We start from the raw sequence: 27,670 nt of genomic DNA on the forward strand, positions 1-27,670 counted from the left end.
GCACCTCCACATCGTATCTTTGGGATGGTACCTCCGAGTGACATGGTGGACTCTCAGAGGTATTTGCTGTTATCTGAAAAGTAATTTATTCTTGCTGGAGCCAGTGATGTCACCCCCAAACCCCTCGAGGATGCATTCTGTGACCTTGCAGCTGACACAGCAGTTCTGTTCCTCTGCTGAGGATACAGCATATTGGTAATGAACAGGAAGTTGGGTCTGATACCAGGAGAGCCCGTGTGGTGAGAATTCCGAGGAGGTCCCCTGCTAACTCGATCTGCTGGAACGTTGTATGATTCCATCACTATGACCACCTTGTGTGTAAAGAGAAACCCTTTCCTCTCACATCTCCTTTCAACGTTCCCCCTTTTCTGTCCACCATCTGGCTCTGAGTAATTGGCATTGAAAAGAGTCTCTGACTATCCATCCACTCCATTTCTGGCATCATGTTGTAAACTCCTTTCAGGCCGTCCTCTGTGCCTGACATTCAGGTGAAAAGGAACAAAGTGTATCCAGTTTCTCCTTATTGCTAATACCCTCCAACATCGTGGTCAATCTTTCCTGGAACCTCTCCAAAACCATATTCTTCTGGTAGTCTGCTGACCAGAACTATACACCGTATTCCAAATCTGGTTTCACTCGAGCTGTATCCAGCTCATTTTTATACTCTGTGCCCTGCCTGAGGAAGGCCATGTGCCTTCCTGACCACCTTCTCCACTTGCAGTGCCACTTTGAGGGAGCTTTGGGGCTGTACACCTAGATCCCTCTGTATGTTTGTGCCTTTAAGGGCTCTGCCATTTCCTGCATCAGACCTTCCAAATGCATTTGCCATTTCTTCACCCAACTCTGCAGTTATCTATATCCTGCTGTGCCCTCTGGCAATCCTCTTCACTATCTGTGGCTCCCCCAACCTTTTTGTCATCCTCAAACTTACTGATCAGACTACCTCCATTCTTCTCCAAATCGCCTATATATATATATTACAAACAACACGCGTCCCAGCACTGATCCCACAGAACTCCAGATCTCCAGTCACAAACCTACCCTTCCACTGCCATTCTCTGTCTTCTATGACTAAGCCAGTCCTGTATCCATCTTATTGGCTCACCATGGATTTAACGTGCCTTCACCTTCTGTATCAGCCTGCCAAGAGGAACCTTGTCAACGGCCTTGCTAAAGTCCATGTAGACAACTTGCACCCTCTGCTGTCATTAATCATCTTTATCACTTCATCAAAAACTCAATCAAGTTTGAGAGACACAACCTTCCCCAGACAAAGCCATGCTGCTTATTGCTAATAAGTCAGTTTTTCCAAATGTGAGTGAATATTATCCCCGAGAGTTGTCTGCACTAATTTCCCTACCACAGGCGTTCGGCTCACCAGCCTGTAATTTCCTAGATTATCCTTTTTGTCCTTTCTAATTTAAGGAACAATATGGGCTACTCTCCGGTCCTCTGGGACCTCTCCTGGGACGAAAGGGGATTTTGTAGAAGACCCCATCATTTTCCTCACTCGCCTCCCTCAGTATTTCCAGGATAGATCCCTCCAGCTCCTGGGAATTTGCCTACCTTAATGTTTTTCACAATGTCCACCACCAACTCTTCTTTTATATTGACATGCCCTGGAATATTAACGTTCCCTTCTCTGGGCTCACCATCCACCTCATTGACAAGTATTTGTTAAGGCGTTCGTCTACTTCTCGAGCTCCACACATGAATTCCCTTCTTTGCCCTTGAGTGGACCTGTCCTTTCCCTACATGCTCTCTTGCTCCTTATTTACATGTAAACTGTCTTGGGATTTTCCTCAATCCTGTTTATGAAAGCCATTTCATGGTCCCTTTTAGCCCTCCTAAATACTTCTTGTTTAAATTATTTCCTGAAATAACTACTTTGTATTCTGCCTTGAGTTTTCTAAGCCTTATGTATGCCTCCTTTTCTTTTTGACCAACTCAGTAAATATTCTGATTCTGCTCCATGAAGGAAGACTCAAATAATGACCTGGAAATGTTGGGTAACCCAAGTTCTTGTGAGAGGAAAGAACTGAAGGAAATCAGTTCGGAAATACTGTTGGAAAATTGTTTGGATTAAAGGCTGATAAATCCCCGAGATCCGACTATCTACATCCCAGATTGTTTAAGGAATTGGCTGATGAAATATTCTTTGCTGGCCATCTTCTAAGGTTCCTATAGACTCGGTTGCTCTGGATTGGATGGTAGCTGATGTAACCCCACTATTTAAACAAACAGGCAGAGGAAAAGCAGGGAATTATTAGACTGGTTAGCCAGGCATTGGTAGTTGAGAAAATGCCAGAGTCCATCATTAGAGATTTAATGGTAGAGCACTTGGAAACTGTGCCAGGATCAGATCGATCATGCTTTTGGAATTCTTTGAGGTTGTAACTCAGAGTAGATAAGGGGAACCCAACTGATGTGGTTTGCTTGGACTTTCAGTAAGCTCTTGATAAAGTCCCACAGAAGTGGTCTGTGTAAAATGAAAGTGCATGGGATTGGGGGATAGTGTCCTGGCTTGGATAAAGACTGGTGGGAAGACAGAAAACTATTGGAATGCATGGGTCATTTTTCAGTCACTGATTAGTGGGGTGGCCAGTGACTAGTGAGTTACCACAGTGATCAGTGCTTGGATCATACCCACTCACAATATCTCCCCCAAAGCTGGTTGGGAGGGTGAGCTGGGAGGAGGATGCGGGGTTGTTTCAGTATGATTTGGACAAGTTAAGTGAGTTCGCAAATGCATGGCAGATGTAGTATAATGTGGGGTTATCCACTTTGGTGGCAAAATCAGGAAGGCAGATTATTAACTGAATCGGGATAGATTGGAAAAGGGGAGGTGCCTTCCCCCATCATAGCTGGAATACAGAAGCAGAGAAGTCTTGCTGCAATTATATATGGGTTTGGTGAGACCACACCTGGAGTATTGTGTACAGTTGTGCTCTCTTTATCTGAGGAAGAATGTTCTGGTGATGGAGGGAGGTCAGCGAAGGGTTACCAGGCTGACACATGAACAGAGACTGGATCAGTTAGAATTACATTGTCTGGAGTTTACAAGAATGAACAGAGAATCTCATTGAAACCTGTAACATTCGAACAGGCTCCAAAAGGGAAAAAGCAGGAAGGATAGTCCCAATGACTGGGCGGCCGGGAATCAGGGTCACAGCTGTAGGATAGGGGGGTAGGGCCTGAGATGAGGGGAAATATCTTCACCCAGACAGTACTGAGCCTGTGGAATTCTCTGTCACAGAAAGTGGCCAAGGCCATGTTTTCAAGAAGGTGATAGATAAAGCTCTTTGATCTAAAAGGATCAAAGAGTGTGGAGTGAATGGGGGAACAGGGCCTAAGTTGGATGACCAGCTGCGATCAGACCCAATGTTGGAACAGGCTTGAAAGATCAAAGTTTGTGAAAAGATTTGTAGCTCAGGTGCTCGTTGTTGTGGTTCTGTTCGCCGAGCTGGGAGTTTGTGTTGTAGACGTTTCGTCCCCTGTCTAGGTGATATCCTCAGTGCTTGGGAGCCTCCTGTGAAGCGCTTCTGTGATCTTTCCTCCGGCATTTGTAGTGGTTTGAATCTGCCACTTCCGGTTGTCAGTTCCAGCTGTCCGATGCAGTGGCCGGTATATTGGGTCCAGGTTGATGTGCTTATTGATTGAATCTGTGGATGAGTGCCATTTCTCTAGGAATTCCCTGGCTGTTCTCTGTTTGGCTTGACCTATAATAGTAGTGTTGTCCCAGTCGAATTCATGTTGCTTGTCATCTGCGTGTGTGCCTACTAAGGATAGCTGGTCATGTCGTTTCGTGGCTAGTTGGTGTTCATTGATGCGGATTCAATCAATAAGCACATCAACCTGGACCCAATATACCGGCCACTGCATCGGACAGCTGGAACTGACAACCGGAAGCGGCAGATTCAAACCACTATAAATGCCGGAGGAAAGATCACAGAAGCGCTTCACAGGAGGCTCCCAAGCACTGAGGATATCACCTAGACAGGGGGCGAAACGTCTACAACACAAACTCCCAGCTCGGTGAACAGAACCACAACAACAGGCATGAAAGTTGCGCTGGCCTACAGCTTTCCGAAATTCTGTGTTTTTTATCCATCTCTTTGACACAATTGTAAAGGTTTGGGAAATCCGATTGTCTGCCCCGACATAATGTTTTACTTTGGATTTTTTTAAAATGATCAAACATTGGAATCGTCATTGAAACTCTCACTCTCACTTGTGACATGGTACTTTTGCAGATTACTGACCCAGACACTGAAGGATAAAGCTATTAACTGCTTGGTTTCCAAGTTGTGAACAATCTATGCAGTGTGCTACTTTGGTTTGTTGATTTGACACTGAGCTGATGTGATCCAGCTGAACTGGTTTGCAAGGTTTCATTGGAAGCACACTAACCTTTGGAGCAGCGCTCCGAACCTGGTGTTGTGTGATTTTTAACTCTGTACACCCCAGTCCAATCACCAACATGATTTGAAAGGAGCGTGGATTTACCCTGAAATACTGTAACCTACAAGGCTGGGGCCCAAATGCTGCCAAGTGAAATTTGAATGGGCTCCTTTAATCAGCTGAATGTAGGAGGAGCCGAATGGCCTCTCTCTCTCTGCTGTAACTTCCTATGGTTCTGTGCAGGATTCTTCAAGAAAGGGAAAATGCGAATGCTTCTCTTGGAATCATGGTGTTACAATATCCTGGTGGAAAATAGAGCTTTGTGGGTTTGGAGCCAAAAGAATTCAATTCAATTACAATCGAGTAAAGAAGAACAAAATATTGTGCATGTTGAAAATCTTAAATTGCAACAGAAACTATGTTGGAACTGCTTAATAGGTCAGGCAGTATCTATAAGGAAATCTAGATTGTGTTTCAGGCTGTGTTTGCAGCAGTTGGAATTCTGACTGCCCTCCTGGTTACAGTAGTGGCTTTGAGAGTCAGAATGTATGTGGGGATTAGGGGATCTGTGCCAAGACTTGACTGGTTTTAATTTGGTCCAGTGTTTATAGTGAGACTTGGAGAATTTCCTGCTATCTGCCAGTCCATGATATTAATCAAGACTCATTCTCTATGCTGCTTCTCTCTTTACCTTGCCTGTACATTCTGCCTCATATTTACTTCCATAACTGAGGTCAAGCTCTTGCATCTGCTGACCTGCTGTCTTCTGGTGTAGATGGGCTGTGCAAACATTCAATCAGAAGGCTCTGAAATGAACGGACCACTTGAATCCACACCACGTCCTCTTGGGTCTTATGCCTATTATTTCCTTACCACTCTGGCTATCCTTGTGTTGGTTTAATCCAGATTCTGTAGGTCAAGGTTGGATTGATTTGTCTTTGCTGAGTATCTCACCTGAATAGTGAAAGGAGGGTCCTCCTGGTTTAGTTCCAACCTGGCAGATGACCCGACCTCATTCAGCTCTGCCGGCTGGAGTAGACCGTGACAATTAGTTTAATTTTTTTTTGAAAGAGAGGAAAACTATTTTCTTTGTGCTCAATATAGGCAGCTGAGTTACACTGGCTTTCCTCAGTCCTGTTTCCTTCCTCACATTGCAGGCTTTCTCCAACTGAGAACAGTGAGCTATCGAGTTTCACATTGGTCTGTGAATTTGCCTTGAACAGAATGCTGTGCTAAAAGATGTAAGTAGCTTTATTGTTAGGCTTGTTCTTTGACAGAAGTGTTTTTTTAATCAAACATTCCTTATTCTTTGATTTTTGTGAGGTTTTGTTGGCCTGGTTTGATTATTCAGCCTGAACAGTATTGCCCTGAATGGAGAGGTTTGACTCGATGCATTGGAACCTTTTGTTTGCTGTGTTTCATTATGCATGGTTCATAATGTCCTCTTAATCTGTGGATGGCTTTGTGAGTTTATCTGTGCTCGATTTAATTTGTTTTGTCATGAATGAATTTTAAAGTAGGGTTAGATCCAGGAGTGCCTGTTTCTAGCTGCTGTCTTTCAGGTTAACCTGTGCTGCAAGACTTGCTTGACATCTTGAACCTTTTCTGTGCTCTCACGATCTGTACATCATGAGATAGGAAATAGGCCATTTGGCTTCACCAGCACTGATGCTCCATCTAATTCTGCTTCTCCTAAACCCACCCTCGTATCTCTTTATTTTCTTCTCCCTCTGATACTTTTCTACCTTCTCCTTAAATGCATTGGACACATTTGCTTCCCTTCCTTCGAGGGAAGTCCTTTAATTGCACCACTCTTGAGTTTCTTCTGAATTCCCGACTGGACTTCCCGCTGACGATCTTATGGCGATGGCTCCCACTCATGTTGCCCACCTGGAGAAGCATTTCCTCTGTCAAAACTGTCCACAGTATCAAGTGTCCTTGTTCATTCACTCCATAGGCTCCTCCTTTCAGAAAGGGAGTGTGTCCATCCTTAGTTGGGTTTTGCTGGGCTGTGAGCATTGCTGACTGTAGCTGCCTTTGAGAAAACAGTGGGGGATTGCTGTAGATAGACTCGTTACGGAGGCAAATCCAGGACTTCTCTCCAGTTTCATCTGTGGACCATTTCTGGTATTATGCTTGTACTTTTCAGCACCTCCGTATCTTTCTAACATGTGACCACAATTATATGCAGTGATCCCTAACCAAGGTTCCATGCAGATTTAGCATGACTTGCCTACGTTTCAGTTTTGCCCCTCTAAAATGAAACTTGGTTGAGTGTTCATTAAATGGTTTTGTGAATCTGTACCACAAGTTGTATTGATTTCTCTGAGGCCTTTTGTTCTTATGCTTCATCCAAACCCACACCCATATCTTCCTGCCAGGAAGTACTGCATCACAGCATTCCCGAACTTGCTGCTCCCCTAGCTAAGCTGTTCCAGTATAGTTCCAACACTGGCATCTATCTGATAATGTGGGAAATTACTCAAGTAAGTCCTGCACATAAAAATCAGAACAAACCCAACCCAGCCAATTACTGCCCTGTCAGTCTACACTCGATCCTCAGTAAAGCGATGGATGGTGTTATCCACAGTGCTATCGCACAGCACCTGCTCAGCGATGCCCAGTTTGGGTTCTGCCAGGGCCACTCCGCTCCTGACCTCATTACAGCCTTGGGTCAAACATGGACAAAGGAGCTGAATTCCAGAGGGGAGGGGAGAGGGACAGCCATTCACATCAAGGCTGTATTCAGCCGAGTGTGGCATCAAGGAGCCCTGGCAAAACTGGAATCAAGGGTATTAGGGTAAACAGGTTGTTGGAGTCACCTGGCACAAAAGAAAATGGTTGTGTTTGTTGAAACCACTCATCTCAGCTCCAGGACATCGCTGTAGGAGTTCCTCAGGCTAGTGTCCTTGGCCCAACCATCTTCAGCTGATCCATCTGCTGCCCAACACAAGGTCTACAGTGATGATTGCACAATGTTAAGCACCATTCACAACTTCTCAGGTACTGAACCAGTCTGTGTCCAAATGCAACAAGATCCGAACAACACCGAGACAGAGACCGACAAGTAGCAAATAATATTCATGCCACACAAATGCCAGGCAATGACCGTCACCAAATGAGACAATCGAAGCACCGCCCCTTGCCTTTCAATGGTGTTACCATCACGGAATCCCATATTATCAACTTCTTGGGAGTTACCATTGATCAGGAACTCTACCACATAAACACAGTGGCTAGAAGAGCAGGTCAGAGTCTGGGAATACTGCAGCGAGTAACTCCTGACTCCTGAAAACCTGTCCATGTCAGAAATGTGACAGAATCCTCCCCCACTTCCCTGGATGGGTGCAGCCCCAACCCTCAAGAAGTTTGACACCATCCAGGACAAAAAAAACCTCTTGATTGGCACCACATCCACAAATATCCACTCCGACACTCAGCAGCAGCAGTGTGTCCTATCTGCAGAAATTCACTAAAGATCCTCAGACACCACCTTCCAAACCCCAACACCACTTACATCTAGAGTGACAAGGGCAGCAGATATATGGGAACACTGCCACCTTCAAGTTCCCCTCCAAGCCACTCCCCATCGTGACTTGGAAATATATCGATGTTCCATCACTGTCACTGGGTCAAAATCCTGGAATTCCCTCCCTAAGAGCATTGTGGGTCAACCCACAGGAGGTAGACTGCAGTGGTTCACAAATGCAGCTCACCCCTCCCTTCTCAAGGGGCAACTAAGGACTGGCCTATCAGCAACACTCACATTCCACAAATGAATAATTTTTAAAAAAAATGACTGTTAGCTTCATTTGCTGATTGTTTGCCACGATGCAAGTTTGTTAATGTCCTCCTGTAATTGGTTACAGTCCACAGTGCTGACTGTAAAGTCAGAAATGATTTTTCCCATCTAAGTTCCAAGTACATTGGGACTAGCAGTGTTTTCAGTGCTGGTCCTTGTGGTACTCCACTCCCTGTCTTCTCTCTGATTAACTCCCACTCATTGCTTTCTGTCTTGGATATTTTTACCTTTCACTCTGTTGTTACCTCTGGCACTATTCTCAATGGTCCTTTTCCTTTACCATGGATGTGTCTGCAAAATGGTTTACAATTTTGTTTTATCTTCTCAGACGACTTCATGTCAATGTTCATTGTTTGCTCATTCCTTTGCATTCCCTCTTACCCTGAAGTCCTCTGCTGTTTACTTAGTGGCTGCATTTTTCCAAATTGTTTCCTTATCATTGTTTATTCTTAGAGTCCCACTTGGGGTAGATTTATTATTTCCTGAAGTTGTAAACTGTTTTTCCTGTGCTCTTCTGAGCGTTATTTGAAATGTTTCCACCATTTGTCTGTATGATTATTTGCTGGCATTGTTGGACATTTTCTTTTCTCAAGTTTTATTTTCAGCTTTTCAATATTTATCAACGAGTAATGAACTTCCTGACAATAATCACCTCTTTTCTTTGTCCCATGTGATGTTGCATTTCTTTTTAGATTCCGTCGTCATGGTGTACTGCGTTATTTAAATCATAGATCATTGAATCATACTCGTCCATCATTATTGACTTTTTTCTGCGTGCTGGGTGTTGTAAAGTAAAATACCAACATTTCTGAGTAGTTTCTAACTTGCAGTTGTCAGGTTCTTTTTCTGGAGATCCTTCCACACTTGATGCAACCGCAACACGCCAACTTCTGTGAACAATAACACAAATATTATTAAGCAAATACAGTGCAAACTTTGGAGAAACTCTGAACTTTTTTTATTTCAAAAGTATACTTTATTCATAAAATAACTTGATGGTCTGTACAGTTGGTCATGCTATACATATGTAAACATTTACATACAGAGATCACAATTTATCATTTGTATATACAGGTCTGTACGTTTATCAATCATATGTCCATATATTTAGCTGAGGTGTCAGCAGAGCCCATGTAACTGCGTGGGCCCCCTGTTCTTCTTTAGGCAGGCAGATGTTACATGGTGGTCTTTCCCCACCGCGCCTTGGCGGCAGCTGCCTCAAGCTTCAGCGTGTCCCTCAACATGTGGTCCTGGACCTTGGAATGAGCCAGTCTGCAACACTCAGTCGGGGTCAACTCCTTCAGCTGGAAGATCAACAGGTTTCAGACCACCCAGAGAGCGTCCTTCACCGAGTTGATGATCCTCCAGGCACAGTTAATGTTCGTCTCGGTGAGAGTCCCGGGGAACAGACCGTAGAGCACGGAGTCCTGCATCACGGTGCTGCTCGGAATGAACCTCGACAAACACCACTGCATTCCTCTCCAGACTTCTTCTGCGTAGGCACATTCCAGAAGGAGGTGTGTGACAGTCTTGTACCCCCCACAGCCGCTTCGAGGGCAGCGTGCGGTGAGACCGAGAGTCCGGGCGTGCATAAAGGATCTCACAGGCAGAGCCCTTCTCACCACCAGCCAAGCCATGTCTTAGTGCTTGTTGGAAAGTTCTGGCGATGAGGCATTCTGCCAAATGGCTTTGACAGTCTGCTCAGGGAACCGCTCGAAAGGATCCGCCCTCTCCTTTTCCCAAATGGTCTCAAGGACACAATGTGCTGACCACTTCCTGATGGACTTGTGGTCAAAGGTGTTTTTCTTCATAAACTTCTCCACAAAGGACAGGTGATACGGAACGGTCCAACTACTCGGAGCGTTTCGCGGCAGCGAGGCCAGGCCCATCCTTCACAACACCGGGCATAGGTAGAACCTCAGTACGTAGTGACACTTGGTATTTGCGCACAGCTTGATGCAGCCACACACAAAGGTGGCCATCAGGGTGCGGGTAGCATTGGGTGTATTTTTTCCCCCAGTTGCCCAGATCTTTATACAGCGAGTCCCTTCGGACCCGGTCCATCTTGGAGGAACTCTGAACACTCTTCACCATGCTTGCAAAGTGTGTTGAGAGCTGTCCCTGAACAAAGGAAACAGTCTTTCATTTATATACAGTACAAGAGTTTCATATTGCAGTCAGTAACACCTACAAGGCGACCCCCTGCCATTCCCCCACAGAGACATGCCACTCAAGCCACAATGTAGTAATCACCTCATTTCCAGAAACACTGTAACATAAATCATCCCTTAATGGTCAAATCTGTTGTGAATCATTTTTTAAACTGCAAGGAGTAGTCAGAATTTTAATTGCAATGTTCTTATTGATTTCTGAATAGGGGATGATAATGTAATTCTTTTACTCTGAATAACTAGGAAATGGCCATGCAAATGGCTCTGAAAGCCACGGGATGGCAATGTAAATACCTAACACCCCACCCGTGAGACAGAGACACCCCACCGTGAGACAGAGACACCCCACCGTGAGACAGAGACACCCCACCGTGAGACAGAGACACCCCACCCGTGAGACGGAGGCACCCCACCCGTGAGACGGAGGCACCCCACCCGTGAGACGGAGGCACCCCACCCGTGAGACGGAGGCACCCCACCCGTGAGACGGAGGCACCCCACCCGTGAGACGGAGGCACCCCACCCGTGAGACGGAGACACCCCACCGTGAGACGGAGACACCCCACCGTGAGACGGAGACACCCCACCGGTGAGACGGAGACACCCCACCGTGAGACGGAGACACCCCACCGTGAGACGGAGACACCCCACCGGTGAGACGGAGACACCCCACCGGTGAGACGGAGACACCCCACCGGTGAGACGGAGACACCCCACCGGTGAGACGGAGACACCCCACCGGTGAGACGGAGACACCCCACCGGTGAGACGGAGACACCCCACCGTGAGACGGAGACACCCCACCGGTGAGACGGAGACACCCCACCGGTGAGACGGAGACACCCCACCGGTGAGACGGAGACACCCCACCGGTGAGACGGAGACACCCCACCGGTGAGACGGAGACACCCCACCGGTGAGGCGGAGACACCCCACCGGTGAGGCGGAGACACCCCACCGGTGAGGCGGAGACACCCCACCGGTGAGGCGGAGACACCCCACCGGTGAGGCGGAGACACCCCACCGGTGAGGCGGAGACACCCCACCGGTGAGGCGGAGACACCCCACCGGTGAGGCGGAGACACCCCACCGGTGAGGCGGAGACACCCCACCGGTGAGGCGGAGACACCCCACCGGTGAGGCGGAGACACCCCACCGGTGAGACGGAGACACCCCACCTCTCGCCTTGGAACATCCAATTTCTTGCAGGTCAGCAGTGCAAATTAACCCTTTAATACCTCAGCAGTCCCATAGGACTATAAGACATAGGAGCAGAAATCAGGCCATTTGGCCAGATTCAGCTCTGCCATTCAATCAGGGCTGATAAGGTTTTCATTCCCCATTCTCCTGCTGTCTCCTTTGACAATCAAGAACCTATCTATTTCGGTATTAAATATACTGAAGATTAGATTAGATTACGTACAGTGTTGAAACAGGCCCTTCGGCCCAACAAGTCCACACTGACCTGCCGAAGAGCAACCCACCCAGACCCATTCCCCTGCATTTACCCCCTCACCTAGCACTATGGGCAATTTAGCATGGCCAATTCACCTAACCTGCACATCTTTGGACTGTGGGAGGAAACCGGAGCATTCAGGGGAGACACGGGGACGATGTGCAAGCTCCACACAGTCGCCTGAGGTGGGAATTGAACCCGGGTCTCTGGCACTGTGAGGCAGCAGTGCTAACCACTGTGCCACCGTGCCGCCCAGACTGCTGTGGTAATGAATCCCACAGATTCCCCACTCTCTGGCTGAAGGCGTTTCTCCTTACCTCCGTCCTAAAGGGTGTTCCCTTTACTCTAAGGCTGTGCTCTCTGGTCCTAGTCTTTCCTGTGAATAGAAACATCTTCCCAACATCCAATCTGTTGGGAATTCCGTATTCTGTTAGTTTCAATTAGATCCTCCCTCATCCTTCTAAATTCCATCTAAATAGACTTTGTGGGCGGCACGGTGGCACAGTGGTTAGCACTGCTGCCTCACAGCACCAGAGATCCAGGTCAGGCGACTCTCTGTGTGGAGTTTGCACCTTCTCCCCGTGTCTGTGTGGGTTTCCCCCGGGTGCTCCGGTTTCCTCCCACAGTCCAAAGATGTGTAGGTTAGGTGAATTGGCCATACTAAATTGCCCATAGTGTTAGGTGTAGGAGAATGGGTCTAGGTGGGTTGCGCTTTGGCGGGTCGGTGTGGATTTGTTGGGCCGAAGGGTCTGTTTCCACACTGTAAGTAATCTAATCTAATCCTCAAATGTTAAGTTTCATTCCTGAGACCATTCTCGTGAGTCTCCTCTGAACACACTCCAGGGCCAGTATATCCTTCCTGAGATATGGGGCCCGAAATTGCTCTCAATACTCCAATGTAGTCTGACCAGAGCCTTATAAAGCCTCAGAAGTACATCCCCGCTTTTATATTCTCGTCCTCTGAAAATATATACCATCATTGCATTTGCCTTCCTAACTACTGACTCAACCTGCAAGTTTACCTTGAGAGATGAGGACTCCCAAGTCCATTTGCACTTCGGATTTCTGAACTTTCTCCCTATTTAGAAAATAGCCCATGCCTCCGTCCTTCCTATCAAAGTGTATTACCTCACACCTTCCCACATTGTACTCCGTCTGCCATTTCTTTGCCCACTCTCCAAACCTGTCCAATTCCTTCTGCAGCCTCCCTGCCTCCTCAATGTTGCCTGTCCCTCTACCTATCTATCATCTGCCAACTTAGCCAGAATGCCCTCAGTTCCTTCATCTAGATCATTAATGTATAAAGTGAAAAGTTATGGTCCCAACGTTAACCCTTGTGGAACATCATTAATCACCAGCTGCCACCCTGAGAAGGACCCTTTCATCCCCACTCTCTATTTTCTGCCAGACAGCCAGGCTTCTGTCCATGTTAGTACTTTGCCTCTAACCCCATGGGCTCTTATCTTACTCAGCAGCCTCCTGATCGACATCTTGTCAAAGGCCGCCTGGAAGTTCAAGTAGATAACATCCATTGGCTCTCCTTGGTCTAACTAGTGATTTTCCAGTCCTCTGGGACCCTCCCTGACTCCAGTGATACCTGAAAGATCACCACCATCGTCTCCACTATCTCTTCAGCTATCTCCTTCAGATCTCTGGGGTGTAGTCCATCTGGTCCAGGTGACTTATCCATCTTCAGAACTTTCAGTTTCTCAAGCACCACCTCCTGGGTGATGGCCACCATATTAACCTCTGTCCCTTGACTCTGTTCAATTTTTGACATATTACTCTTGTCTTTCACCATGAAAACTGATACAAAGTACTTATTTGGTTCCCTGCCATTTCTTTGTTTCCCACTACTACTTCTCTGTCATTTTCCAGCAGCCCAATGTCCACTTTTGCCTCTCTTCCACCTTTTGTATCTCTAAAGAAACACCTGCAATCTTATTTTATATTACTGACTAGCTTATCCTAATACTTAATCTTCTCTCTCCTTATTTCTTTTTTTGTTGCCCTCCATTGGTCTTTGTAAGCTTCCCAAACCTCTGGTTTCCCACTGTTCTTTGCTCCATTATATGCTTTCTCTTTTCCTTTGATGCTATCCCTGACCTCCCTACTCAGCCATGGTTGCCTCATCCTCCCTGTACCATGCTTCTTTTTCCTCTGGATGAATATCTGCTCGATCTCCTGAATTACTCCCAGAAACCCCTGCCATTGCTGCTCCACTGTCTTTCCTGCTATGCTCCTCTCCCAGTCAATTCTGCCCAGCTCTCCCTCATGCCTCGGTAGTTGCTTTTATTCAATATTAATACCATTACATCTGACTCTCCAATTGAAGAGTGAATTTGATCATATCGTGCTCACTGCCTCCTAAGGATTCCTTCACTCGAAGCTCCCTTATCAAGTCTGCCTCATTGCAAAACACTAAATCCAGTACTGCATGTTCCCTCGTGGGCTCCCCCACAAGCTGCTCCAAAAAGCCATCTTGTAAATATTCCACAAATTCCTTTTCTTGCAATCCACAACCAACCTGCTTTTCCCAGACCACCTGCATATTAAAATCCCCCATGAGCACTGTAACCTTGTCTTTCTTACACACCTTTTCTATCTCCTGGTGTATCTTGTGCCCCACATCCTGACATATCTTCCATTATGTTTCTTTTAATTCTACTCAGACAGATTCAACATCATCTGACCCTACTATTGTTTCTTGGCTATCGATTTAGTTTCATTTCTTATGCAGAAGGCGACCCCACCGCCTCTGCCCACCTGCCTGTATTTCTGATAGGATATATTTCCTTGGATATATTCAGCTTCCAGTCCTGATCCCCTTGCAGCCACATCTCCATGATTCCCATCACACTAGGCCTGTTCATTTCAATCTGTGCCACAAGCTCATTTACCTTATTTCATATGCTGCGTGCATTCATATCACCTGATGAAGGAGTGTCGCTCCGAAAGCTAGTGTGCTTCCAGTGAAACCTGCTGGACTATAACCTGGTGTTGTGTGATTTTTAACTTTGTCCACCCCAGTCCAACACCGGCATCTCCACGTCATAAACCTTCCTGTCTACTCTATTGACCTGCGTTGCCACCTTCAGGGAACAATGGACCAGAACACCAGATCTCTGTACATCAATTTTCCCTTAGGGGTTTTCTATTTACCGTATAGTTTGCTCTTGAATGGATCTTCCAAAATGCATCACCCCGCATTTGCCTGGATTGAACTCCATCTGCTATTTCTCCGCTCAACTCTCCAATCTATCGATATTCTGCTGCATTCTCTGACAGTCCCCTTCACTATCTGCTACTCCACCTATCTTCGTGTCATCTACAAACTTAACAATCAGACCCACCTACACCTTCCTCCAGATCATTTATGTATATCACAAACAACCATGGTCCCAGCATGGATTCCTGCGGGACACCACTGGTCACCTTTCTCCCTTTTGAGAAACTCCCTTCCACTACTACTCTCTGTCTCCTGTTGCCCAGCCAGTTCTCTCTCCATCTAGCTAGTACACCCTGGACCCCATGTGACTTCACTTTCTCCATCAGCCTACCATGGGGAACATTATCAAATGCCTCACTGAAGTCTATGTATATGACGTTGACAGCCTTTCCCTCATCAATCAACTTTGTCACTTCCTCAAAGAATTCTGTTAAGTTGATAAGACATGACCTTCCCTGCACAAAACCCATGTTGCTTATCACTAAAAAGCCCATTTTCTTCCAAATGGAAGTAGATCCTATCCCTCAGTATCTTCTCCAGCAGCTTCCCTACCACTGACCTCAGGCTCACCGGTCTGTAATTACCTGGATTATCCCTGCTATCCTTCTTAAACAAGGGCACAACATGAGCAATTCTCCAGTCCTAAGGACCTCCCCCGTGTTCAAGGATGGTGCAAAGTTATCTGATAAGGCCATAGCTATTTCCTCTCTTGCTTCCCTCAGTAACCTGGGATAGATCCCACCCAGACCTGGGGACTTGTCCACCTTAATACCTTTTCGAATACCCAACACTTCCTCCCTCCTTAACCTTGAGTAATCAAACATCTATCCCTAACCTCAACATGCGTCATGTCCCTCTCCTCGGAGAATATCGACGCAAAGTACACATTAAGGATGAGCACTTTTTTTTCATGCTTTTCCATGCAGTCGAATCCACCACTGATGGATGTTGGATTCCAGCATCTGCAGTTTTTTGTCTCCTAAGATGTTTCCCATTGGTCATTATATTTCTTGGAGTTTTACCCTTCCCTTCCTCCCCCCCCCCACCCCCCACATTAGATAAAAGTCCTGTTGACCACCTCATTTACCCTTTTCACTAGAACATTGGTTCCAGCTCAGTTTAAGTGGAGACCATCCCAATGGTACAGATCCATCCTGTTCCAATACTAATGCCAGTGTCCTCTGAAAAGGAAACCCCCCAGTTTCCCACACTACTCCTTTAGCTACATGTTTACTTCCCTTATTCCCACGTTCCTAAACCAATTTGCACATGGCTCGGGTAGTAATCTGGAGGCGATAACCCTTGAATACCTGTACTTTAATGTAGTTCCTAGCTCCTGATAATCCTCGTCTTGTCTGTGTTGTTTGTCCAAAGTGGACCATAACAACTGGATCCTCTCCTTCCCTCTCCAACATCCTTTGAAGTCAGTCACCCTGGCACCAGGCGGGTAACATACTCTCGATCCTGCCTTAGAAAGGATGCTATCTGTTCCCCTAATTATAGAATCCCCTACAACAACCACATGCCTTTTTGCTCCCCGCATTTGAATGGCCTCCTGTACCGTGGTGCCATACAGCCTTGTTCCTCATCCACACAGGGAGCAAGTACATCTGACACGGAGGAATCATAGAATCAGACAGTACAGAATAGGGCCTTCGCCTCCATTTGTGTTTACAGCAACTAAACCTCATCGTCTACACTTGTCCCACCTTCCCTTGCACGTGGGCCATAGCCTTGAGCGTTATGACATTTCAGGTTCTCTCCCAAGTACTTTGTAAATGTTGTGAGGTTTCCACTTGAATCCCTTTTTGCAGCAGTGCATTTCAGATTCCTACCAACCTCGGGGTGAGAAACCTTTCCTTATATCACTTCAAAACCTCTTGCCTTTCACCTTAAAATTGTGTCCCTTCGTTCTTGATCTTGCAACTAAGGGGAACAGCTGCTTTCTGTTCACTTTGTCCATGCACCTCATCAACTTATTCACCTCAATCCCTTATCCACCTCAACCATCTCTTTCCTGAAGTAAACAGCCCAAGCTTATCCAGCACCTCTTTGTTGCTGAAATGCAGTCTCCCAGGCAACATCCTGGTGAATCTCCTCCATACCTCTCCAGTGCAATCACATCCTTCCTATTGTTTGGAGATCAGAACTGCACACAGTACCCCAGCTGCGGCCTAACCAGAGTTCTGTACAGCTCCAACATGACCTCGCTGCTCCTTATAATTTATACCACGACTGATAAAGGTAGAGTTTGCCTTAACTACTCCGTTAACCTGTCCTGCCACCCTCTGATCGAAGGACAAGCAACCCAACGTCCTTCAGTTCCTCTGAACTTCCTAATGTCCTGACGTTTATCGAATACTCCCTTGTCAGCTCCAAAGAGCATCACCTCACAGCGATCAGGGTGAAATTCCATCTACCATTGATCTTTTACCTTGAAGGGAGCATGTTAGGTCTGTACTCTCAACAAAGTTGTTTTAAATGTCCCTCACTGTTCTGCTGTAACTTTACCCAGAGGTAGCTGATCCCGGTTTACCTGTCATCCCTTATTGGAATAAAATGTCTTCTCTCAATCCAACATCCTTTTCTGCTGACTATCCATAACAAATATTTATTTAAACACATGGTATATTACAGGTAAGAGGGATGAGTTTAGATCTTGGATTACAATGTGGTACCCACTACAGACACTTGGTTGAGAGAAGCACAGGATTGGCAGTTCAACATTCCTGGGTTTAGATGTTTCAGGTGAGATAGACAGGGATGTAAAAGGGATGGGGGAGTCACATTACTGATTCAGGAGAATGTCATAGCTGTACATCACAGAGGCTGTCTTGGAGGGCTCATCCAGCAAAGCCTTATGGGTACAATTCAGGAGTAAGAAAGCTGCTATTGTTCTGATGGAGTTATACTGTAGGCCTCCCAATAGCCAGGGGAAAATCAAGGAACAGATCAGGGGAAGATTTAAAAACAACAGTTGTTGTTGTAATGGGTAGTTTCAACTTTCCCAATATTGACTGGGATTTCCTTAGTGCCCAGCGCTTAGACAGGGCAAAGTTTGATAGGTGCTTTCTAGAAGCTTTCTTGAAACATTACATAGTTCAACCAGGGGAAGGGCTGCGTCGTATTGGGGAATCAGTTTGGCCAGGTGTGGGAGTATTTTGGGAACAGTGATCATAATTCCATAAGTTTTGAGATGGTTGTGGACAAGGATAAGACTGTCCTTGGATGAAAGTGCTAATCTGGGGATTGGGGGTGGCTGTTTGAGGGGAAATTGACATGTGACAAGGAAGTCTTCTAAAGGTCAGTTGAACAGAGTTGAGGACCAGCACATTCCTGTGAGGATGAAAGATCAGGGTGGCAGGATTTGGGATCCCTGGATAATGAGATATTGAAAGTTTAGTCATTGTTCGGCCTCTATTGGTTGTAATATACATAAATGATTTGGATGAAAGTGTAGCTGGTCGCCATGGACGGTACAGAGATAGTGGGCTGAGGGGCTTGATGTTGTGTTGTACTGTTCTGTGTTCAAAATTTAAATTGTGTTCTGAAAAAGGGTCACTTATACCAAAACATGAACCTTTTCACAATTTCCAATTTCCATGGGGAAAGAAACAGCTAAAATCATCGCAGAAGATAAAGGTTTATAGTCTTCGACAAGTGCTTTCTCAAAATGGTGCACTGCTACCTCACAGTGCCAGGGACTTGGGTTTGATTCAGATACAAAAACAGCCCATGTATTAAGAGCTGGACAATGTCCAGGCTTGAGTCATGTTGCTGTACAATAGACAATAGGTGCAGGAGTAGGCCACATGGCCCTTTAAGTCAGCACCACCATTCATTATGATCATGGCTGGTCATCCACAATCAGTACCCTAATCCACAATCGGCACAGGAGTAACTTAACAAGAATGTCTATTTGTTACAGATGGATTCTAGCTCCAGGTAAACAATTATGAACTGTCAATGTATAACTCCCCTTGTTAATCCTCTGATAAATCTCACCCCTACATGCTTATGGACAGATGCGCAAACACCTTGGGTTTTCTGGATTGAGGGAAAGACTTGGAAGGGAGTTTGTTTTGGTGATTCTTTTAGTTTGTAAGGCCGTGTGGATTGTCGATTCCCCAGATCCTTCAGTCTGCTTCCAGGAGGTAGAGAGGGACTGGTACACTGGTCTAAATGTTTGCTTAAAAACTAACAGCAGCTGAGGAGCAAAATAAACTCACTTCCTTCAGCCTGAAGGTCATTGTTTTAATTCACTCATGGGCTGTGGGTGTTGCTGGTTGGCAAGTCTTTATTGCCTATCCCTAGTTGCCTTGGCAACAAGCTGCCTTTTTGAACCACTGCAATCCATGTGCTGTCAGTAGAGCCACAATGCGATTAAGGAAGGAATTCCAAGGTTTTGACTCAGTGACACGAAAGAAATAACAATATTTCTGACATTTTGAAGTAAAATAAACCCTAAATCAACCTGCCTTACTTACCCTCATGGTTTGTGAGGCAAGGAAACATCTGATGAAATGTTCAGTGTTTCCACTCCTAACCAGCCACGTCCAATCAGGAGTTAATACAACTTGCTGTGTACACAATCGCATTACTTGACACTTTGAACTTCAGTCAATACAGGCAGTCATTGTTTGAAGTCCAAGTTCTGCAAATGGAAGAAACTGCTTTGTCATCAAGGCATTTTTTTCTGGCAATTGAAAGGGATTTACTATTGGAATTAAGCTGCGATTTGCACTTTTCACCCAACTGGTTCTATCTGAGAGCTCTGCAGCCATGAAAGTGAAAACCTTCACTTTGTTGTATTTCTTAAAGCACTCCACTTCTGTGCAAAGTGGATTACGAACTAACTTTGTAGAGTCTGCTTTAGTCATCTGTCTGTTGTGATGTTGAACAAAGTATGTACTAGTGCACTGTGTTGACCCTGTTCTGCAGGAGACTGCTGACATTTCATAAACCAAGTAAACAGTATGAGTAATTACTGGGGGAGGCGGCTCTACAAATATTCCCATCCTTCGTGCAGTATCTTAGACTGAAGCATTCACAGCAATCTTCAGCCAGAGTTGCTAAGTGAATAACTTATCTTGGCCTCCTCCAGTGGTCCCCAGCATCACAGAAAATTCAATTCATTCCACATGATATCAAGAAATGGTGGGAGGCAATGAATACGATACAGTCAGATTTTAAACCAAGAACAGTGCATTGCTTTCCATGTCTCTGCTAGGAAGACTGTTGTGGGCCAGTTTGTTCAGTTGGCTAGATGGTTGGTTGTGATGCAGAGGGATGTCAAACGTCAGGATTCAGTCTCTGCACCATGAAGGTCTCACCTTCTCAACCTCTCCCCTCACCTGAGGCTTGGTGACCCTCAAGTTAAACTCACCACCAGTTGTCGTTATGGTTCTCTGGGACTGTGCTGGTTTTCCCTTTGTACTCTTCAGAGCTGGTCTCTCAGGAGAATTTCAAGAAGGTGACGGCTCTGTTAAAGATGAAACCAACCAGCAACTAGCCAACACGAATGACTGAGAGTGAGGAGACTCCTTTTCAGAAGTGTTGCACTTGTGTTTTAACTTCATTGTCTGCCTTGTAAATTTTTGAAAAAGTATAAATTGTAGCCATAGTGAAAATGTCACTGCTCGTGCATTCAAACTGAACAGAGTTGAAAAATGTGGTGCTGGAAAAACACAGCAGGCCAGGCAGCATCCGAGGCGCTGGAGAATCAAAGTTTCGGGCATAAGCCCTTCTTCAGGAATGAGGCTGGTGTGCCAAGCGGGCCGAGATAAAGGGTAGGGGGGAGGAATTTGGGGGAGGGGCGCTGGGAATACGATAGGTGGAAGGAGGTGAGGGTGAGGGTGATAGGCTGGAGAGTGGGTGGGGGCGGAGAGGTCAGGAAGAAGATTGCAGGTCAAGAAGGCGGTGCTGAGTCTGAGGGTTGGGACTGAGAAAAGGTGGGGGGAGGGGAAATGAGGAAGCTGGAGAAATCTGCATTCATCCCGTGTGGTTGGAGGGTTCCTAGGCGGAAGATGAGGCGCTCTTCCTCCAGGCGTCATGTGGTCAGGGTCTGGTGATAGAGGAGGCCAAGGACCTGCATGTCCTTGGCGGAGCGGGAGGGGGAGTTAAAGTGTTCAGCCACGGGGCAGTTGGGTTGGCTTAGAAGCTCTCAAACTGAACAGTGACAACTTGTGAAAAATACATCAAGGATAATTACGAGTTGAAAGCTCGAGTCAGTGATGGTGGCTCTGATTTGCTGTAAGAATCCAATGTGGTTTACTGTAGGGAAGGAACTATCCCATCCTTCTGCAGCCTGGCTGACATTTGGCTCCAGACAAGCAGCAATGTGGTTAACCCATAATGACCATTTGAAATGGCCCAAAAAGCCAGTCACTTCCAGCACACTGAGGGATGACCACTGTCACTAGGTTTATCAGTGACATCCAGTCATGTGGAAACAGAATAGAAAAAGGCTTTTAGTGGTTTCAAATCGAGACAACTAGGGACCAAGTGACTGACCTGAGGGCAAATGAGGGAAAACAATCAATTTTTTAGAACTTTTAAAAGATTTTTTAAAAGTAGATTAATATTTGGTCCTGTTTCTGAAAATACTGGCCCAGTCATACGAACTCAGAGCAGGAGTGGGTCATCTGGCTCTTCGAGCCCAGTCTACCATTCAGTAAGGTCATGACTGATCTTTTCATGGACTCAGGTCCATTTACCTGCCCTCTCACCGTAACCCTTAATTCCTTTTCTGTTCAAAAATGATCTATCTTAGCTTTAAAAGCATTTACTGAAGAAACCTCAACTACTTCATTGGGCAGGGAATTCCACAGATTCGTAACCCTCTGGGTGAGGACGTTCCTTCTCAATTCAGTCCTAAATCTGTTCCCCCTAATTTTGAGTCTTTGCCCTCTTGTCCTAGTTTTACCCACCAGTGGAAGCATTCTCTCTACTTCTATTTTATCTATTCCCTTCATAATTTTATATGTTTCTGTAAGATCCTCCCTCATTCATCTGAATTCCAATGAATATAATCCCAGTTTACTCAGTATCTCCTCCTAAGGAAACCCCCTCAACTCTGGAATCAACTGAATGAACCTCCTCTGTACCCTCTCCAGTGCCAGTACATCCTTTCTCCAGGAAAGAGACCAAAACTGCACACACTACCTCAGGTGTGGCCTCACCAGCACGCTGTATAGCTGCTACATCACCTCCCTACTTTTAAGCTCAATCCTTTTAACAATAAAGGACAATATTCCTTTTGCCTTCCTAACTACCTGTTGTACCTGCAGACCGACCCTCTGTGATTCATGCCCAAGGAACACCCAGGTCCCTCTGCACAGCAGCATACTGCAACTGTTTACCATTCATGTAATAATCCTTTTTACTGTTACTCCTACCAAAATGGATGACTTCACATTTATTAACATTGTACTCCATCTGCCAGGCATTTTCCCCCTCACTTCAACTATTTACGTCCATTTGCAAAGTTTCACAGTCCCCATTTTAGTGAGTGGGGGCAGCACAGTGGCTCAGTGATTAACATTGCTGCCTCACAGCACCAGGGGCCTGAGTTCTGGTCCAGCCTCGGGTGACTGACTGTGTGGAGTTTGCATATTCTCCCCGTGTCTGCGTGGGTTTCCTCTGGGTGCTCCGATTTCCTCCCACAGTCCAAAGATGTGCAGGTCAGGTGAATTGGCCATGCTAAAGTGCCCGTTGTGTTCAGGGGAGTGTGGGTTAGGTGCATCAGTCAGGGGTAAATTTAGAGTAACTCCAAATCATCGATGTAAGTTGTGAATAATTGTGGATCCAACACTGATGCCTGAGGAACACTACTAGTTACTGAATGCCAACCCACAAAGCACTCATTTCTCCCCACTCTTTGCTTCCTGTTAGTTAACAATCCTCTGTCCATGCTAATACATTGCCCGTAATGTCTTGCATCTTTATCGTATGCAGCAGCCTTTTGATCGGCACCCTGATGAAGGCCTTTTGGGAATGTAGGTACACCACATCCACTGGGTCCCCGTTGTCCACCTTGCTCGTAATGTCTTCATAGAATTCCAAAAGATTAGTTAAGCATGACTTGCCCTTCATGAACCCATTCTGCATCTACCCAACAGGACAATTTCTGTCTCGAAGCCTTGCTATTTCTTCCTTGATCATAGACTCAAGCATCTTCCCCACTACAGAGCTTAAGCTAACTGGTCTATAATTCCCCACCTTTTGTCTGCCTCCCCTTTTAAACAGTGGCGTCATATATGCTGTTTTCCAATCTGCTGGAACAGCCCAGAGTCCAGCGAATTTTGGAAAATTACCCCAAGTGCACTTGCTATTTCTCCCACCATCTCTTTTAGTACCCTGGGATGCATTCCATCAGGGCCAGGAGACTGGGCTATCCCGAGCTCCATTAGCTTGCCCAACACTACCTCTCCCATAATAATGATTGCTTCTAGATCCTAACCTACCTTTGTCTCTTTGTCAATTATTGGCATGTTAGTAGTGTCCTCCCCTGTGAAGACCGACACAAACTAGCCATTCAATGCCTCGGCGATTTCACATCTCATAACTAAATCCCTCTTCTCATCAATGTTTACTTTAGCCACTTTTTCCCGTTTTATATATTTATAGGTACTTTTGCTATCTGTCTGTATATTCTGTGCTAGTTTTTTCTCATGTTCGATTTACTTTTCTTTATAGGTCTTTTTATGGCTTTGTCGACTTTTAAAACTTTCCCAATCTTGTAGTTCCTGCTGATCTTGGCCAGTCTGTATGCCTTCTCTTTAAATTTAATAGCCTCCCTTATTTCCTGACACCAATGGCAGATTACCCCTTTTCCTCGAGTCCTTCCTTTTCACTAGTATATGCTTTTGCTGAGCACTTTGAAAATTTGCTTTGACCGTCCTCCACTGCTAGTCAATTGTCCCTTGCAAGGTAAGTGGTATCCAGAATCTTGATATGTTTCACTGTGTTGGAGAAAGTAGGCCACGATAGGGATTATAAAGAAGTTTTATGAGTATGAGATTTATTGTTTTATCAAAAGATCTCGGAGTTGCTGGCAAAGTCAACGTTTGTTGCCCTCGAGAAGGTTAGTGGTGATCTGTGAACCACTGTAGTCCTTGATGTAATTGGCATAGAAGGCAGCCCTAGTGATGATGAACATGTTCCAAATCAGTCTGGTGTGTGGATTGGAGAGGATCTTGGAGGTGGTCCCGTTGCTATGCAACAGCTGCTACCTTCAAGATGGGAGAGGTCACATCTTTGCATAGGCCTGTGGAAGGCCATCTCTAAAATGGGAGCCAATCTAACCACTGTCCCTCGTCATTCAGTGGTGTTACCATCATTGAATCCCCAGCTGTCAATATCCAGAGGGTTACCATTGACCAGCAACTCAACTCATCACATAAACACAATGCCCACAAGAGCATATTAAATGCTGGGAATCCTGTAGCAAGATACTTGTCTCCTGACTCTCCAAAGCCTATCCACCATCTACAAGGCACAAGTCAGGAGACTTGCCTGATGGGGGCAGTTCCAACAACACTCAAGAAGCTTGACACCATCCAGGACTTGATAGGCACCACATCTACAAACATCCACTCCCTCCGCTAGTAACGCTCATTAGCAGCAGTGTGTACTATCTACAAGATACACTGCAGAAATTCACCAAAAAGGTTTCGGAAAGAATTCTGAGGGATAGGATTTATGACTATTTGGCAAAGCATAGTGTGATTAAAGGTAATCAGCATGGCTTTGTGAGGGGAAGGTCATGCCTCACAAATCTGAGTGAGTTCTTTGAGGACGTGACGAAACAGGTCGATGAAGGGTGAGCGCTGGATGTGGTGTATATGGACTTCAGCAAAGTATTTGATAGAGTTCCCCATGGTAGGCTCATTCATAAAGTCAGGAGGTAGACATAGACATAGACATAGAACAATACAGCACAGAACAGGCCCTTCGGCCCACGATGTTGTGCCGAACTTCTATCCTAGATTAAGCACCCATCCATGTACCTATCCAAATGCCGCTTAAAGGTCGCCAATGAATCTGACTCTACCACTCCCACGGGCAGCGCATTCCATGCCCCCACCACTCTCTGGGTGAAGAACCCACCCCTGACATCTCCCCTATACCTTCCACCCTTCACCTTAAATTTATGTCCCCTTGTAACACTCTGTTGTACCCGGGGAAAAAGTTTCTGACTGTCTACTCTATCTATTCCTCTGATCATCTTATAAACCTCTATCAAGTCACCCCTCATCCTTCGCCGTTCCAACGAGAAAAGGCCGAGAACTCTCAACCTATCCTCGTACGACCTACTCTCCATTCCAGGCAACATCCTGGTAAATCTTCTCTGCACCCTCTCCAAAGCTTCCACATCTTTCCTAAAGTGAGGCGACCAGAACTGCACACAGTACTCCAAATGTGGCCTAACCAAAGTCCTGTACAGCTGCAACATCACCTCACGACTCTTGAATTCAATCCCTCTGCTAATGAACGATAATACTCCATAGGCCTTCTTACAAACTCTATCCACCTGAGTGGCAACCTTCAAAGATCTATGTATATAGACCCCAAGATCCCTCTGTTCCTCCACCTGACCAAGAACCCTACCATTAACCCTGTATTCCGCATTCTTATTTGTTCTTCCAAAATGGACAACTTCACACTTGGCAGGGTTGAACTCCATCTGCCACTCCTCAGCCCAGCTCTGCATCATATCTAAGTCCCTCTGCAGCCGACAACAGCCCTCCTCACTGTCCACAACTCCACCTATCTTTGTATCATCTGCAAATTTACTGACCCACCCTTCGACTCCCTCATCTAAGTCATTAATAAAAATTACAAACAGCAGAGGACCCAGAACTGATCCCTGCGGAACTCCACTTGTAACTGGACTCCATGCTGAATATTTACCATCTACCACCACTCTCTGACTTCGACCGGTTAGCCAGTTTTCTATCCAATTGGCCAAATTTCCCTCTATCCCATGCCTCCTGACTTTCCGCATAAGCCTACCATGGGGAACCTTATCAAATGCCTTACTAAAATCCATGTACACTACATCCACTGCTCTACCCTCATCCACATGCTTGGTCACCTCCTCGAAGAATTCAATAAGACTTGTAAGGCAAGACCTACCCTTCACAAATCCGTGCTGCCTGTCCCTAATCAAGCAGTGCCGTTCCAGATACTCGTAAATCCTATCCCTCAGTACCCTTTCCATTACTTTGCCTACCACAGAATGGTAGGCAAAGTAATGGGATACAGGGAGATTAGGCTGTCAGGATTCGGAATTGGTTGGCTGACAGAAGGCAGAGAGTGGTTGTAGATGGAAAGTATTCTGTCTGGAGGACAGTGGTGAGTGGGGTCCCGCAGGGCTCTGTTCTTGGGCCTCTGCTCTTTGTAGTTTTTATAAATGACTTTGATGAGGGGGTTGAGGGGTGGGTTAGTAAATTTGCAGATGACACAAAGGTTGGAGGTGTTGTCGATAGTATAGAGGGCTATTACAGGCTGCAGCGCGACATTGACAGGATGCAGAGCTGGGCTGAGAAATGGCAGATGGAGTTCAACCTGGATAAATGTGAAGTGATGCATTTTGGAAGGTCAAACTCGAATACTGAATATAGGATTAAAGACAGGATTCTTGGCAGTGTGGAGGAACAGAGGGATCTGAATGTTCAAGTGTGTAGCTCTCTCGAAGTTGCCACCCAAATGGATAGGGTTATGAAGAAAGGATATGGTGTTTAACAGGGGGATTGAGTTTAAGAGCTGTGAGGTTTTGCTGCAGCTCTACAAGTCCCTGGTGAGATCACACTTGGAATATTGTGTCCAGTTCTGGTTGCCCTACTATAGGAAAGATACAGAGGCTTTGAAGAGGGTGCAAAGATGGTTTACCAGGATGCTGCCTAGACTGGAGGGCTTGTCTTATGAAGAGAGGTTGACAAAGCTTGAAGTTTTCTTGCTGGAGAGAAGGAGGAAGAGAGGAGACCTGATTGAGGTGTACAGGGTAATGAGAGGCAAGGATAGAGTCAATAGCCAGAGACTTTTCCCAGGGCAGGATTGACTGGTACGAGGGGTCATAGTTTTAAGATATTAGGAGGAAGGTATAGAGGGGATGTCAGAGTAGGTTCTTTACGCAGAGAGTTGTGAATGCATGGAATGTGTTGCCAGTGGTGGTGGTGGAAGCAGAGTCATTAGGGACATTTAAACGACTGCTGGGCATGCCCATGGAGACCAGTGAGTTGAGGGGTGCGTAGGTTAGGTTATTGTATTTTAGATGAGGAATGATCCACGGCACAGCATCATGGGCTGAAGGGCCTGTTCTGTGCTGTACTTTTCTATGTTCTATGTTTTATCCTCAGACAACATCTTCCAAACCCAAGACCAGTTACATCTAGAGTGACACGGGCAGCAGATATATGGGAACATTACCATCTGCAAGTTTTCCCTCTAAGCCACTCCCCATCCTGCTTTGGAAATATATCTCCATTCCTTCACTGTTGCTGGGTCAAAATCCTGGAATTCTCTCCCTCAGGGCATTGTGGGTCAACCCACAGCAGGGAGACTGCAGCAGTTCCAGGAGACAGCTCATCACTACCACCACCACCACC

The 27,670-nt window shown here is 46.0% G+C and overlaps 1 protein-coding gene across 4 annotated transcripts in view; it reads left to right on the forward strand.

Moving 5' to 3' along the window:
• Positions 1-27,670, forward strand: part of tjap1 (tight junction associated protein 1 (peripheral)) — a 126,835-nt gene that overhangs the window by 40,852 nt on the left and 58,313 nt on the right. The window contains exon 2 of one of the 4 annotated variants that reach the window (XM_072550685.1): positions 5,559-5,642. The exons of 2 other annotated variants lie outside the window; for them this stretch is intronic. The gene's annotated coding sequence lies outside the window, so the exon portion shown is untranslated. Of the gene's footprint in view, positions 1-5,558; positions 5,643-11,481; positions 11,584-27,670 lie in introns of those variants that run through there. One more of the 4 variants, XM_072550687.1, reaches the window with a different exon arrangement.

This window comes from Chiloscyllium punctatum, chromosome 3, assembly GCF_047496795.1.
Source record: "Chiloscyllium punctatum isolate Juve2018m chromosome 3, sChiPun1.3, whole genome shotgun sequence".
Lineage (NCBI taxonomy): Eukaryota > Metazoa > Chordata > Chondrichthyes > Orectolobiformes > Hemiscylliidae > Chiloscyllium > Chiloscyllium punctatum.